The 17699-nt window shown below is 41.0% G+C and overlaps 1 pseudogene; it reads left to right on the top strand.

The window, feature by feature from the left end:
* The first annotated feature begins 301 nt into the window (after positions 1 to 301).
* The window catches only part of LOC133570199 (uncharacterized), a 30733-nt pseudogene continuing 13335 nt past the window's right edge, over positions 302 to 17699 (top strand).

Raw genomic sequence — 17699 nt, 5'->3', positions numbered from 1 at the left:
AAGGTAATAATACAATTAGGTTATGGTTTAAAGTCATATCCAACAATTGCGACAACAATTTTTTTACTGTCAATATCGGCTGCTGAGTTTCATTTTTTAATGTTTTCTGCTGCTTGTGTGCCCCCGGATTTTTTCAATGTAAAAAAAAAAAGTGTCTTGGCTCAAAAAAGGTTGAAAAACCCTGACCTAAGTAGTAAGTACTCACCCTGAGGATACACACTCCAGTACAGTAGGTGGCGGTATGCAACTATAACGTTGGTTGCGACGCGCCATAAACTGAATAAGAAGAGGAAGAAGAAGAAGAAAGCGGTGGTTTGTTTCCCGGCCCAGTTTACCTGGGACTCGACGTCCACCGCCTGGCCGCAATGGGTCGCAGCCGGGAGCTGAGCGACTTCCAGCGGGGCATCGTGGTCGGATGCCACATGTGTAAGAAGACCCTGCGGGAGATTGCCAACCTCTTAAACCTGCCGCGCTCCACCATCAGCAACGTAGTGCTACAATGGAAGCGAGAGGGCAGGACGTGTCCGCTCCCCCGCTGCGGCCGCCCGCACAAACTCAAGGAGGAGCACCGGCAGGTCCTGGAGAGCCTGGCCCAGGAGCAGACCTTCCCCTCCCTGCGGGCTCTCACCTTCGAGTTCCAGCGAGCGTCGGGGGCCAAAGTCAGCGCGACCACGGTGAGCAGGGAGCTGCGAGAGATGGGGCTCCGCCGGCGGGGGTCCACCGAAGGCAAGGCCAGAGGTGGGTTCCGGGCCTAGCGTCCAACATCTCAAAAGTCTCGTTAAAGACTAATAATCGGGCTTTGACTCATTTAGGAGCTTTAGTTACCATAAACGGGCGACGTCATGTTGTTTCAGGGTTCGTACGGGTGCTTAACTCTTGTGTAATGTTCATATTGTTGTTACTCAGCCAGCGTTTGTGGGTCTGATGGACCCCTTGCATTTTGTGGCTTTTAATGCCTCACAATCACTTTCATGTTAAAATACTGAACAGATGTTTACCTTATCCCAGTAAACATCTGTTGAGACCTCCGAATTCGGGAGATGGGGGGGGCGACTTGGTGGTAGCGGGGGTGTATATTGTAGCGTCCCGGAAAAGTTAGTGTTGCAAGGGATTCTGGGTATTTGTTCTGTTGTGTTACGGTGAAGATGTTCTCCCGAAATGTGTTTGTTTATTCTTGTTTGGTGTGGGTTCACAGAGTCGCATATTTGTAACGAGGGACGGCGTGGCGCAGTGGGAGAGTGACCGTGCGCAACCCGAGGGTCCTTGGTTCAATCCCCACCTAGTACCAACCTCGTCATGTCCGTTGTGTCCTGAGCAAGACACTTCACCCTTGCTCCTGATGGGTGCTGGTTAGCGCCTTGCATGGCAGCTCCCTCCATCAGTGTGTGAATGTGTGTGTGAATGGGTAAATGTGGAAGTAGTGTCAAAGCGCTTTGAGTACCTTGAAGGTAGAAAAGCGCTATACAAGTACAACCCATTTATTTATTTATTTAACAGTGTTAAAGTTGTTTATACGGCCACCCTCCGTATGACCTGCATGGCTGTTGACCAAGTATGCCTTGCAATCGCCTATGTGCCTATGCTACTGATTTTTAATCGATCTGTTAATGCACGCTTTGTTTGTTTTGGTCTGTCAGACAGACCTTCAAAGTAGGATCTATCGCATGCCTGCGTTTCACCAATCAAATGCAGTCACTGGTGACGTTTGACTCCGTTTCACCAACTCTTGTGTAATGTTCATATTGTTGTTACTCAGCCAGTGTTTGTGGGTCTGATGGACCCCTTGCATTTTGTGGCTTTTAATGCCTCACAATCACTTTTATGTTAAAATACTGAACAGATGTTTACCTTATCCCAATAAACATCTGTTGAGACCTCCGAATTCGGGGGGGTGGGGTGTATATTGTAGCGTCCCGGAAAAGTTAGTGTTGCAAGGGATTCTGGGTATTTGTTCTGTTGTGTTACGGTGCGGATGTTCTCCCGAAATGTGTTTGTTTATTCTTGTTTGGTGTGGGTTCACAGAGTCGCATATTTGTAACAGTGTTAAAGTTGTTTACACGGCCACCCTCAGTGTGACCTGTATGGCTGTTGACCAAGTATGCCTTGCAATCGCCTATGTGCCTATGCTACTGATTTGTATCGATCTGTTAATGCACGCTTTGTTTGTTTTGGTCTGTCAGACAGACCTTCAAAGTAGGATCTATCGCATGCCTGCGTTTCACCAATCAAATGCAGTCACTGGTGACGTTTGACTCCGTTTCACCAATCAATTACAGTCACTTTTATGTTAAAATACTGAACAGATGTTTACCTTATCCCAATAAACATCTGTTCAGTATTTTAACATAAAAGTGTTTGATTAAAAGCCACAAAATGCAACAGGTCCATCAGACCCACAAACGCTGGCTGAGTAACAACGAGAGGTGGGTAGAGTAGCCAGAAATTGTACTCAAGTAAGTATAAACAACTTTAACACTGTTACAAATATGCGACTCTGTGAACCCACACCAAACAAGAATAAACAAACACATTTCGGGAGAACATCCGCACCGTAACACAACAGAACAAATACCCAGAATCCCTTGCAACACTAACTTTTCCAGGACGCTACAATATACACCCCCGCTACCACCAAGTCCCTCCCCTCTAACCCCCCCCATTTCCCGAATTCGGAGGTCTCAACAGATGTTTATTGGGATAAGGTAAACATCTGTTCAGTATTTTAACATAAAAGTGTTTGATTGTGAGGCATTAAAACCACAAAATGCAAGGGGTCCATCAGACCCACAAACGCTGGCTGAGTAACAACAATATGAACATTACACAAGGGTTAAAAGATGAAAAAACTGTTCATATTGTGCTTGCGTTGCACTGGTCTGCATCATTAGCTACTGCATGTCTTACAATTCACGATTTTGACTTACCTCAGTAACACTTTGTCGTGCTCTGGTTTCACTTGTTGGCCTCAGTAGTTTAGGAGCTGGGGGAGCAGTAGGTGTCGGGATGGGGACACAATTTCGTTGTCCCGTTCATGTGCGACAGACACATTTGCACTCTCTGATGTCGCCGAAGGAGATGACTGTTCAGAACTCGGTTCTTCCTCAGTTTTTTGCCATCTTTTATAAGTGGGCAGAGTGTCTTCGAGTTTCCCTATCAAGCGAAAGCACCGTAAGCATATTCGACACGGTCTCTCCCGAACGTTCTACAATTTCAGACCAAGTTCTGTTAGACGTTCGTCTATGCTTTTTTTGGACACACCTTCTCATTTCAATGCGTTTTCTTTATTTTCATGACTATTTACATTGTAGATTGCCTTCGGTGACAATCTACAATGTAAATAGTGTCAAAACTATGCACGCCTGTGAAGTGAAAACCCTTTCAGGTGACTACCTCTTGAAGCTCATCGAGAGAATGCCGAGCCCTAGTGGTTAGAGTGTCCGCCCTGAGATCGGTAGGTTGTGAGTTCAAACCCCGGCCGAATCATACCAAAGACTCTAAAAATGGGACCCATTACCTCCCTGCTTGGCACTCAGCACCAAGGGTTGCAATTGGGGGAAAGCTACGATGGAGTTCGGTGTGGACAGTCTGCCCTGCATGGCGCACACTTTGCAGCTTGCAGTGAACGGAGGTGCCCTGTCTCAAGGCAGCATTTCAGAAGCTCTGGCTGACTGCTAGGCCACTTCAAGCACTCACCACTAGCTTGCAGCACATTTGTGTTACTCATACAAATATGTTAGAGCAGGGCAGATTGAGCCCAGTTTATAATTTCCTGTTATACAGTATACCAGGCAGTCTTGTACTAAAGGAGGACTATGTTATTGTTTACTTTATTACTCTAGTATACTCCGGACTGAAGCTGTGTGCCTTCATTGTTTTTGTAGCTGTTGTTTTGAGGCATGTTTAAAAAAAATAATGCACTTTGTGAAAGTCAAAGTATAGTATTTCCCATAGTTGTAGTGGGTATCAGGATTATCTCAGTGAGAGCATGTCCCAAATTCCAAGCTGCTGTTTTGAGGCATGTTAAAAAAAAAAAAAAGCACTTTGTGACTTCAATAATAATTAAAGCTGCAAGCAGCATTGGTCGGGCCCGCGTATTTGGCAGGTGCTAGTCCTAAGTGTCCCAATACTTTTATCTACTTTTAGTCGGAAGTGTCCCAAGACTTTTGTCTAATGTACCTACCTTGTCTGCATTGTGTGGGCACGTTGGTGCTTCCTGCTTTTAAGCAGCCATCTTAAAAAAACAGCAGCGCAGCAGGTCTTTGAAGGGTCATAAAATCAAAACCGGAGCAGGTATTAAAACGCTGTTCTGTTATTTTATACACAAGGGTTTAATCTCTCTCCTGTGTTAGTTTGAAGCCGAAACGACAAACGCGCTCAGAGGAGATAGATTTTGAAGAAAGGTGACCGTTTTTTACAAAAATTTTGTTTTGAAGGGGGAATAGCAAACTTCCTGTAGATTTTTGCTGGGGGGTGTCAATTTATGAAATGTAGGTCTAAGTGAGACCTACGAAGAGGTTTTTGTTTCATGTCTCTCCGACCTTCCCAGTGGGAGTTACAGGCAGTTTTGTCATTTTTTTCTTCCGAGGAGCAGTTTTTTCTCCGTTTTATTCAAAAATTGCTCTAGAGCGCAATTTTTAAATTTGGGGTTAGGTTTTTTATTAGATCGCAATTTTTGTCCTGATGTGTGCGTTCAGTTTGGTGAGTTTTGAAGCATGTTAAGGGGGTCAAATTACAGCTCAAAGAGGCAAAAGTTACTGTTTTTAGTACTTTTTTGTCTTGAAGGGGGAATTGCCAACTTCCTGTTGATTTTTGCCCGAGGATATACAATTATGAAAGGTAGGTCTAAGTCAGACCTACATAGAGGTTTTTGTTTCATGTCTCTCCGACCTTCCTAGTGGGAGTTACAGGCAGTCTAGTTTTTTTTTCTTTCTAGGGGGCGCTAGAGCGCAATTTTGAGTTTTGTGGTTAGTTTTTTTTTTTGAAAAGGCAATTTTCGCAGGTCCTGATGTGTGGGTCAAATATGGTGAGTTTTGAAGCATGTTAAGTGGGTCAAATTACAGTTTAATGTGGCGGCGGAAGAATAAAGAATAAAACCTTACAAATTCAATAGGTCCTTATGTCCCATTGCATAAGGACTCCCTTTGGGAGTCCTTATGCAATGGGCCATGCGGGCCCTAAATATGGCAGTGCCTTGTTGGCACTTTTTTCCATAACTTGAGTTGAAGTTGTTCTCTTATTTTGGGAAAAAACCTTGTTACATTGTTTAATGCATCCAGCGGGGCATCACAAAAAAATTAGGCATAATAATGTGTTAATTCCACAAGTGTGTATCGGTTGATATCGGAATCGGTAATTACGAGTTGGACAATATCGGAATATCGGATATCGTCAAAAAAGCCATTATCGAACATCTCTAGTCAAATGCAGAGGACAAATTTCACCACACCTAGTGTGTGTGTGTGACAATCATTGGTAGTTTAACTTTAAAACAGTAATCAGTGCAAAGGGTGGCTATTTTGAAGAAACTAGAATATAAAACATGTTTTCAGTTATTTCACCTTTTTTTGTTGAGTACATAACTCCACATGTGTTCATTCGTAGTTCAGTGACAAACATAGTTCAGTGACAATCTACAATGTAAATAAAAAGTCATGAAAGTAAAGAAAAGGCATTGAATGAGAAGGTGTGTCCAAACCTTTGGCCTGTACTGTGTATTTGCCTCTAAACCTTTCAAAATATGCACTGATGCAGGTAAATAAACTCGACCATTGCCTGAAACCCGGAAGTGCCTCTAGGTCACGTGATTGCAACCCAGCAACTACATGTAGGGGAAACTGTGGTATTGAAAAGTGGTTTACAGTGTACTTAATGAAGTGTCCACCAAGTCTTGATGTGATTAAATGATAATTTAATCTTATCTTTGATGCCAGAAAGAAAGAAGGCACAGCTGCCCTCCGGTCTGGACATTGCTGTGGACGGTTCGAACAAAGCGGAGGTCTCCCGCCTGGACCTGAGGGTGGGATGCATAATCCGAACCATGCAGCTTCCCGAAACGGATAATCTGTACTTGCGGCACGTGGACGTGGGAGAGGCCCATCCCAGGACGGTGGTCAGCGAGTGTGTGCCTGTTAACCAGGTGCGGCGTCCTATCACATGGAAATGAAATGTTGCGTCGACTAATGTCGGCGCATGCCGTGTGTCAGTTGCAGAACGGCATGGCTGTCCTGCTGTGTAACTTGAAGCCCACGCAGGTCCGAGGCGTGGCGTCGCAGGCGGTGGTCATCTGTGTCAGGTCGCCGGACAAAGTGGAGGTCCTCAGCCCTCCCAACGGAGCTTTTCCTGGGGATAGAGTCACCTTCCGGGGCCTTCTAGGTACTGTTCAACTCCCCCATGCAAAACATCAGCTTTGTTCATATTTTAAAACAATATTTTTAATTGGAAATATAAATAATCAGTTCCAGGTTCAAACTATGACACCTTCAGTCACTGTAAAGGTCATTTTTTTGAAATCACATTTTAACTTTGTTGTCGTGCCATTGTAAAAGTAAAAATAGTGAAACTATGGTAAAGGGCTCTTCGTTAACTTTGGTAAGGGAGGCGCTGGACAAAAGTATTGGGACACTATTGCATTGACTGTCCAGGTAACTTGGGGACATTCTTACTCGGGTTGTGAATCTTAAAACACCGCACGATTCGATTCAAAACAATCCTTGATAAAATAATAAAGTTCTGATTAATTTCTATATAACTTATTGAACAAAATTCGTTTTTTGAAATGCTTCCCAAACATTAAATAAAGTCAAATACAAATAAGGCAACTAGAGAAATATCCAGCACTTTTCTTAAATAATAAGTAAATCTGTACAGCAGATATGATCATCTACATCGACAATAGGATTTGCATGAGTGGCTGGACATGACAGATTGAAAAAAAAAAAATATATATATATATATATATATATATATTTTATTTTTATTTATTTTTTTTTAAATAAGGTGTGTAAAAAAAAAAAAAAAAAATCGATTTTCAGATTAATCGAAACTCTTAATCGATGAAAAAAAAAAATATATATATATATATATATATATATATATATATATATATATTATTTTTTTTATATACTTGAAAATGTAGTTTATTTCCAGAAATGGAGATGATTGTTTTTAATAAATTTATTATGTTTTGTTGATGTCTGTATCGTTTCAGTGTATTATGGGTCATTTTTGGAATAAAGTCTGATGATGATTAATTTAAAAATAAATAGTGATCGATGTTTAAGACATAATGGGCGATCACGTACTTTTTCACGTCCTGACACCGATTGACACATCCCGAGAATGTACCACTGTTTAAAATGTCCACACTTAAGATTTTCTTCGGTTTTTTGTTTGAAGAGATAAGAAATAAGGTGTGTAAAAAAAAATAATAAAAAAAAATCGATTTTCAGATTAATCGAAATTCTTAATCGATGAAAAAAAAAAATATATATATATATATATATATATATATATATATATATATATATATATATATATATTTTTTTTTTGTATTTTATTTTTATTTTTTTAAATATATATATATATATATATATATATATATATATATATATATATATATGTATGTACGGTATGTATTTTTTTTTCTTCTTTTTTTTTTTCATCGATTAAGAATTTCGATTAATCTGAAAATCGATTTTGCCGGCACGCAAAGGCAGTGCCTTTAAGGTTTATTGGCGCTCTGTACTTCTCCCTACGTCCGTGTACACAGTGGCGTTTTAAAAAGTCATAAATTTTACTTTTTGAAACCGATAATTTCCGATATTACATTTTAAAGCATTTATCGGCCGATAATATCGGCAGTCCGATATTATCGGACATCTCTAGTATCAGACAATCTCACTCATGGATGATTGGTATCAAAATTGGCAGTATGAGACCTGATCGGAACATACCTACTTAAAATGTAAAAATGTCCCTTTTTGATTTTGTTATGAGTATAATTAAATTTTATGTAAAATATATTTTTGCTCCTGAAATATTTAGATCCGTTTAATTAAAAAAATGCTATAAAAATTGAAGGTATCTCTGTATTTTAACTAAATATGTAATTTTTTTCCCTGAACAACCCAAAACATATATACTAGGGATGTCCCGATCCGATATTTGGATCGGATCGGCCGCCGATATTTGCAAAAAAATGCATATCGGCAAGGCATGGGAAAATGCCGATCCAGATCCAGTTTAAAAAAAAAACTCCGGTCCGTGTTTTCCAACGCACCGATTTAAATAATACATTCCACTTTTATGCTGTTCCCTAAGCGCCGTTCCGCATTTTCCAGCACACCTTCAACACATCCATTGGATTCTCACGCAGTTGCTTTTAGCTGCTGGCATTACACGACAGGCTCTTCTCACTCTTTCCTGTGTCTCCCTCTCACAGACAGCAAGCGCACCTTCTTACACACATCACATACTGTCACGTCATACGTCACATACGTATACGCCCTCTCCCAGCAGAGAGGTAGCAGCATGGCTAACGTTAGCTGTGATGCTAGCGCAGCCGCTAAGGTGCGCGCCTGCTCAAGCGTCCTCTGCGCAGGGCAAATCTATAAAAAAACTTATTGGGGTGTTACCATTTAGTGGTCAATTGTACGGAATATGTACTTCACTGTGCAACCTACTAATAAAAGTCTCAATCAATCAATCAAAACACATAGAATCATCATACTGCTGTGATTATATGCATCAAGTGTTCATTCAAGGCTAAGGCAAAATATCGAGATATATATCGTGTATCGCAATATGGCCTTAAAATATCGCAATATTAAAAAAAGGCCATATCGCCCAGCCCTAGTTTCAATGATGCCATTTCTGTTTGTCATGTATAATTTTGTCTATTTTGTGTTTATCCTTGAATAAACAGGTCAGTTTCTTGTTACCAACCATTGTGTATTATTCAAACTCCCCTAATTCAGCTGGCTAGTTGTTATCAAGAGTACTAAAACCCTTTTCAACATGATTCTGACAACTAAGTAGGCTAAATAACTTTAAACTTTAATACATGCTCAGATAGGCCAGTATCGGTCAGTATCGGTATCGGATCGGAAGTGCAAAAACCTGGATCGGGACATCCCTAATATATACACTTGTATTTTTGTACAGTTTTGTTGTTGCTTTAATAAAATGTTTTCTTACGAAGAACTAGTTCATGACCGTTGCTTGATGGTCTCCAGGTGACCCGGACAGAGAGCTGGACTCGGCCCAGGTGTGGGACGAGGTTCATGCAGACCTGCGCACAGACGGCCAGTGCGTGGCCACCTACAAGGGGGCGCCCCTGGAGGTGGCCGGTAAAGGTGCGTGTCGAGCCGAAACCCTGAGCGACTGTGAAATCGTCCTAACTCACGGAGGCGCGGCTTGAAGGACTATTGTTTTATACAAGAAAAAAAACAACAACATTCCCACCAGAAGGAGACTGTAGAAAACATGTTTTTGTTTTACACAGTCTAATGTTGTCACGCCAACATGCCAGTAACTCTCATCTGTACAATTGTGAACGTGCCTGCACTCAGGTGGGCAGTGAGCGACGCTGTGATGATCGCAAGCGCCACCAGAATTGACCACGCTCCATTACTTCTGTAATACCAACAATTTATCCACCGTATTTACCGGACCATAGGGCGCACCGGCACTGCTGATGAGCGGGTCTATTCAGGTATTTTTTCATACAAAAGGCGCACTGGATTATAAGGCGCATTAAAGGGGTCATATTATGATTTTTTTCTAAATTTAAAACATTTCCTTGTGGTCTACATAACATGTGATGGTGGTTCTTTGGTCAAAATGTTGCATAGATGATGTTTTACAGACCATCTTCAAGTCACTTTCTGACATACTTGCCAACCTTGAGACCTCCGATTTCGGGAGGTGGGGGGTGCGGGGTGGGGCGGGGGCGTGGTTGGGAGCGTGGCTAAGAGGGGAGGAGTATATTTACAGCTAGAATTCACCAAGTCAAGTATTTCAAATATATATATATATGTATGTATATATATATATAGATATATATATCTATATATATATATAAGAAATACTTGACTTTCAGTGAATTCTAGCTATATATAGCTAGAATTCACTGAAAGTCAAGTATTTCTAGCTATATATATAATTATTTTATTATATATATATATATATATATATATATATATATATATATATAAATAAATAAAAGAAATACTTGAATTTCAGTGTTCATTTATTTACACATATACACACACATAACACTCATCTACTCATTGTTGAGTTAAGGGTTGAATTGTCCATCCTTGTTCTATTCTCAGTCACTATCTTTCTAACCATGCTGAACACCCTCTCTGATGATGCATTGCTGTGAGCACGCACAAAAGTGCTTTCATCAAATGCACTAGATGGCAGTATTGTCCTGTTTAAGAGTGTCACAACATTGCTGTTTACGGCAGACGGACTGCTTTACTGTAGACGTTCTTTATATTGTGGGGAAGCGGACTCAGGTCCGCATGGAGCTGGAGGGGGCGTGGCCTCCAGCTACGCCTGAATTTCGGGAGATTTTCGGGAGAAAATTTGTCCCGGGAGGTTTTCGGGAGAGGCGCTGAATTTCGGGAGTCTCCCAGAAAATCCGCCATGGTTGGCAAGTATGCTTTCTGACAGTCGCTTCAGGATGCGCTGTTTTGTGGGCGGTCTTATTTACGTGGCTCACCTTTCGCAGCGTCTTCTCACCGTCATCTTTGTTGTAGCGGTGTAGCGTGCAAGGACGGAGGTGGAAGAAGTGTCAAAAGATGGAGCTAACTGTTTTAATGACGTTCAGACTTTACTTAAATAAACAACGGAGCAGCATCTCCTCATCCGTGGCTCACTAGTGCAAATGTCCATCCATCCATCCATCCATCTTCTTCCGCTTATCCGAGGTCGGGTCGCGGGGGCAGCAGCCTAAGCAGGGAAGCCCAGACTCTCCTCTCCCCAGCCACTTCGTCCAGCTCTTCCCGGGGGATCCCGAGGCGTTCCCAGGCCAGCCGGGAGACATAGTCTTCCCAACGTGTCCTGGGTCTTCCCCGTGGCCTCCTACCGGTTGGACGTGCCCTAAACACCTCCCTAGGGAGGCGTTCGGGTGGCATCCTGACCAGATGCCCGAACCACCTCATCTGGCTCCTCTCGATGTGGAGGAGCAGCGGCTTTACTTTGAGCTCCCCCCGGATGACAGAGCTTCTCACCCTATCTCTAAGGGAGAGAGCCCCGCCACCCGGCGGAGGAAACTCATTTGCGCCGCTTGTACCCGTGATCTTGTCCTTTCGGTCATAACCCAAAGCTCATGACCATAGGTGAGGATGGGAACGTAGATCGACCGGTAAATTGAGAGCTTTGCCTTCCGGCTCAGCTCCTTCTTCACCACAACGGATCGATACAGCGTCCGCATTACTGAAGACGCCACACGGATCCGCCTGTCGATCTCACGATCCACTCTTCCCCCACTCGTGAACAAGACTCCTAGGTACTTGAACTCCTCCACTTGGGGCAGGGTCTCCTCCCCAACCAGGAGATGGCACTCCACCCTATTTCCGGGCGAGAACCATGGACTCGGACTTGGAGGTGCTGATTCTCATCCCAGTCGCTTCACACTCGGCTGCGAACCGATCCAGTGAGAGCTGAAGATCCCGGCCAGATGAAGCCATCAGGACCACATCATCCGCAAAAAGCAGAGACCTAATCCTGCAGCCACCAAACCGGAACCCCTCAACGCCTTGACTGCGCCTAGAAATTCTGTCCATAAAAGTTATGAACAGAATGGGTGACAAAGGGCAGCCTTGGCGGAGTCCAACCCTCACTGGAAACGTGTCCGACCTACTGCCGGCAATGCGGACCAAGTTCTGACACTGATCGTACAGGGAGCGGACTGCCACAATCAGACAGTCCGATACCCCATACTCTCTGAGCACTCCCCACAGGACCTCCCGAGGGACACGGTCGAATGCCTTCTCCAAGTCCACAAAACACATGTAGACCGGTTGGGCAAACTCCCATGCACCCTCAAGGACCCTGCCGAGAGTATAGAGCTGGTCTAGTGCAAATGTGTTCCGTGAAAAACCGTCCGACCGGAACTCTCTAATAACGTTCCACGGGTGAATTATGTAAACTCACTACACCGGTAGTTTTTAGCGCTTCCATAGCGAGATATAAGTTAGAACTTGACGCTACTTTATATTAGAAATGGCAACAGCAGAGGATGAATGCCCCATAACAAGAAGATAGTGAAAAAGAAGAAGCTTATCGACTATGGTGTCGGCACGTGGGCAAATTTTCAGGACTTATGCAGATCCCAAATACACATCAGCAGGTACCAGAAGGTAAGACAACTTGGTTTTGCGTAATATTGCAAAGCAAAACGCCAGATAATGTCTGCTAATGGGTGCCATTTTGCGGTCCTTATACACACACCATAGTAGTACTTGTATCTCTGACTCCGGTAGCCGTAATGGGCCGACAATCCATCAAGCGGTGCGGCTTCAAAGTCATGCTAAAATATTTTTGACATATTTTTGAGTGCTGTGTGTAATGTTCTTTATTTTTCAATGGAACATTTATTAAAGTTTTGATGTTGTTTACTGGCGTCATATTGCAGTCTACATGTATCTCTTATGTGTGACTGCCATCTACTGGTCACACTTAATACACCATCTACCAAATGAAATTGCTTCGAGGTCAGTAAGCACAACCAGAATTATTCCGTACATTAGGTGCACCGTCGATTTTTGAGAAAATTAAAGAAGTTTAAGTGCGCCTTATAGTCCGAAAAATACTACGCATTTTGTTTTGCATTAGGAATGAGACAATCCCAAAATATGATATGTATTTTAGTGCATATGCTTAAAGATTATAAGGTAAAAATTAGGGGTGTAACGGTACGTGTATTTGTATTGAACCGTTTCGGTAGGGGGGTTCCGGTTCGGTTCGGAGGTGTACCGAACGAGTTTCCACATGGACATATTAAGTAGCGTAACGCACGTTGTGTAAACAATGCACACCGAGACACAACACACGGCATGCTAGCAGCTAACGGGCTACGATAGACTGACCATACGTCCTCTTTTAACCGGACATGATCTCTTTTGCAGAGCTGTCAGGGCAGAGTTTCTTAAATGCCTCAAATGTCCGGCATTTTGAGTTAGGGTTGCGTGTATTTTCAATGTACGTTCAGGGTTAAGAAGGGGTGAAAAACAAAACAAATTGTGCGCGCAGCAGCATTGGTGAGGGAGGGGCAGAGACAGAGAGAGAGAGAGAGTTATGATAAACGCGCATGCGTCGCCAGGCTCTGCTTTTTATCCATAGATTTATCACATTTAAATGTTTTATTATCTATAGCAGGGGTGTCAAAAGTGTGCCCCGGAGGCCATTTGCGGCCCACAGCTAATGTTTTAAAGGCCCACGCCACATTCTAAAAATACTTTTAAAATAAACAAAAGTGAAATAAAAAAGCTTAAAGGTTAAATGTAATTTATAAAAAGTTGCAATGTTGACTAATAAAACAAAGCTGTTTTTTTTCTTTCAAACTGTCATTGCTCAAAACATAATATTGAATCAAAATCAATGTTATTATGAATTATTGACCTATCTAAGGTTCCCATTACTTCACATCAAATATTCCACTAAGAAAAATATTTTTGGTGGAATATTTTGCAAATTTGGTAAATAAATAACCCACAAATGTATATTTTGTTGTTTTCTTACTGTACCGAAAATGAACTGAACCGTGACCTCTAAACCGAGGTATGCACCGAACCTTATTTTTGTGTACCGCTACACCCCTAGTAAAAAGTAATAAAACATTTGTGTCTCATGCAAAATAGGCCAACAATCTGGAAGCATTGTGCAGTCAAACAGGAATTTGAAAAATGACTGTCGGAGCCATCTAAAGAGATACCGTACTACAAACCTCGCATTTTTGTTGGATTTGAGCGGTGACGCAATCAATGCAGGCCCGTTGCCTTGATGATCAATATGACACAGGTGTGCTCGCTGCACACCAGAGTCCAGACGCCAGCAGAAATAGTTTTCAACCGCTCCGTATTGAACCTTAGTTTTGAAAATGAAGAGAAAGTACAAAGCGTTCAAGTGAAGCTGTTTTGGTTTTGTTTAATTGATTTGGGTTTGAGCGAACAGTTTGACGTAGTGATGGGTTGATGAGGCGTCATGAAGCGTTTCGACACATTGCAAAACTGTATTGATACTGTGTCACTAAATACTGACATCTGCTGGACATTAAAAATCCCTACAGGCAACCTATGGACCGACTCAACTGACACTGATTTTATGACCTAGTACAGTGGTTCTCAAATGGGGGTACGCGTACCCCTGGGGGTACTTGAAGGTATGCCAAGGGGTACGTGAGATTTTTAACAAATATTCTAAAAATAGCAACAATTCAAAAATCCTTTATAAATATATTTATTGAATAATACTTCAACAAAATATGAATGTAAGTTCATAAACTCAGTGAAGCACAAGCTCAGGTTTGTCACTAAAATGTCTGTCAAAAAGAACTGTGAAAAGAAATGCAACAATGCAATATTCAGTGTTGACAGCTAGATTTTTTGTGGACATGTTCCATAAATATTGATGTTAAAGATTTTTTTTTTTTGTGAAGAAATGTTTAGAATTAAGTTCATGAATCCAGATGGATCTCCATACCTGCCAACTACTCCGGGTTTCCCGTAATTCATACGGTTTTCATCAACCTATTCCGGGTTACGGTTGCAGTGATAAAAAATACGGTTTTTCATTAATTTAAAAAAAAAAAAGGGTGAAAACTACGCGAATTGCACCTTGTGCAGACAAGATTTTTCGATCGGACACGGAGGAATTAGCGATGTAAAAGACCACGTTGGGACAAAAAAACACAAGTCTAATGCCGTTGCTAGCGATACAAGTGGAAAACTTTCAACGTTTTTCGTCGCCCAAACAGATTCTTTGGATGTGATAAATGCCGAAGTTTTATTTACGGAGGCAATAATTGAGCATGGATTTCCAATCGCACTGGCTGATCACATGGGACAGTTAAATGTTTGTAATGCAACCTTTAAAAATCATTATGCGGTGATCGCGGTCCCAAAAATAAACTTTTCTTGCATGATAATGTCCAGAAAAATTCGCTTTATATTACTATAGAGTCCTTTTAACGAATGAGTTTGATGGTTTATCACAAACCTTAAATGAAAGAAGTCCTTTGTTCTCCTGCACCATGCATGCGCTTTGGCCTTGCTTCGTGTTTGGTGCACAATCCTGTCGGCTGTATTTCACAGCACGACATACTGTTAAAAGTGTTTATACTATTTATGCTTTCAAGTCCAAGTTGAAGAAATCTTGTTAAATGTTGACAGCATAACTACCAAAATACAGAAGTATGTCCTTAATATTTTTGCAGTGCTATTTCTGTTGAAAAGTTCAAATGATTACATTAGAGATGTGATGTGCCACTTTTCAAGTGTCTGATGGCTTAAATTAATTTTCATTAATTTTTCATATTTTGAATTCTTTTGAAAGGCTTACAAAAAAACTACATTTGAATTGTAATTCCATGCTATTGACAGGACTATTAATTTTAATGAAGTTAGCTTACCATGTTTACAGTATGATAATTGTGATAGAAATGTGAATTTTAGGCACAGAATATTTTTTACAATTGAACAAGGCAGTAGATTATACAAGCTTGGACAGGAAGTTAATAATGACACCAATTTTTTTTTTAATGGAATTGTTTAGTACTGTTTTACCATTTGTTTACTGTAAAAAGTGTTTATACTGTTTATACTTTCAATTAACAAATTGAAGTCTTGTGAAAGGTTGACAGGATAACTGGCATTAACTGTCAAAATAATTTCAAACTATTGAAGTTAGCTTACAGAATAAACATGTCAATCAACCCATATGATTTTTGCTGTAATATTTTTGTTTTGAAAAGTCACTGTGACTGATAGAAAAGTGATGGTTTTAGCAACATTTTAACCTGTCTGAATGCTAATAATCATTTTGCGTCGGGGGGCGAAGCCCGAACACCCCACCAGGACTTTGTCCTGGACCTACCGGGGCCTAAGGCCCCTGGACCCTGGCTACTAGGTTTTTCTGATTTCAAAAGTTGGCAGGTATGCAATCCCCAAAGAGGGCACTTTAAGTTGATGATTACTTCTATGTGTAGAAATCTTTATTTATAATTGAATCACTTGTTTATTTTTCAACAAGTTTTTAGTTATTTTTATATCTTTTTTTCCAAATAGTTCAAGAAAGACCACTACAAATGAGCAATATTTTGCACTGTTATACAATTTTATAAATCAGAAACTGAAGACATAGTGCTGTATTTTTTTTTTTCAACCAAAAATGCTTTGCTCTGATTAGGGGGTACTTGAATTTAAAAAAAATTCACAGGGGGTACATTGCTGAAAAAAAGGTTGAGAACCACTGACCTAGTATATACAATAATATAAACCAAGTCATTGTATTTCATTTAGGATTATTTCATGACTTCATTTAAATACAAATATATTTTTTGTCTTTTTTAGATACAGTCAATAAATAATGTGAACATGTATCATAACATGGAAATCTAAGAGAACGTGTTGTGAATGAGGATGCTTGTGGACCTGGAAAAAAAAATGTATTTATTTTTTTTTACACATTTTTATAAAAAAAAAAAAAAAAAAAGTTTTTCCAACGTATTCAATTTTAGACGCTTTCTCTTCTTAGTTATTATTTCTCCGGCTGTAGAAAAGACCCGCCCGCTCACAGGGCACAGAGTCAGCGTCAGTGCGACACAGTTCGCGTATCGGTCACGTGACCAAAACAGCTCATGATCGGTCACGTGACTTTCTAAAAGCGGTACGCGCACCCAGGCCCGGCTCTAACCAATGTGGCGCCCTAGGCAAGATTTTAGGTGGCGCCCCCCCCACATCGGCAGTGAAGTGTATATACTCACAAGAAACCGAATAGCTTTGTCTTTGACCTTTTTTTTTTTACTTACAACTATACCTAATATATAAAGGGGTGGAAAAGTGACTATTACCTGCAGGGCAAACATTAGCTAACCAGAAGGCAATAACAATGTAAACAAAAAACACCTGCTTAAAAGATCTAATACAAATGTCCCTGAGGAATGTAAGGTGGGAGTACTGTAATTACCTAACGTTACATTATTATTTTCCATAACAATTTAGCCCCCTCCACAATATTAACCCGACGTTAAAACAGAACTAGCTATTTATTGATTAGCAATTGCCGAATCATGTAACATTAGCTTAATGCTAAAAAGCCAGGTTACTATCACATTCTGTAACAGACAAATAATTTCATGTAGGCTAACGTTACCTACCTGCTACCTCTGTCTTTTCTCGTTTCTCCTCTTCTTTTCTCTTTTTTCTTCCCTGGGCACCTGACAGTTTTGGCCGTTTTGACATCTTGTGTTGATTTTTTGATGTGGTGACGTCCAAAAAGAGTCATGATACGGGAAGGGAGGGGGCGTAATGTTGTTACAAATAATATTTCTATTAAATAGGCTTTACTTTGCATTTTAATTAACGTGGGATTATTTTTTTGTATTTAGAAATAATAGTACCAACTTTTTTTTTTTCTTTTTTTTTTCTCCAACATTTGTGGCACTGGCGTGGCGCCCCCTGATGGACGGC

The sequence above is a fragment of the Nerophis lumbriciformis genome, linkage group LG27 (assembly GCF_033978685.3).
Source record: "Nerophis lumbriciformis linkage group LG27, RoL_Nlum_v2.1, whole genome shotgun sequence".
Taxonomy (NCBI): Eukaryota; Metazoa; Chordata; class Actinopteri; order Syngnathiformes; family Syngnathidae; genus Nerophis; species Nerophis lumbriciformis.
Note: the sequence above shows the minus strand (reverse complement) of the source record. Positions and strands in the feature narration are given on the sequence as shown.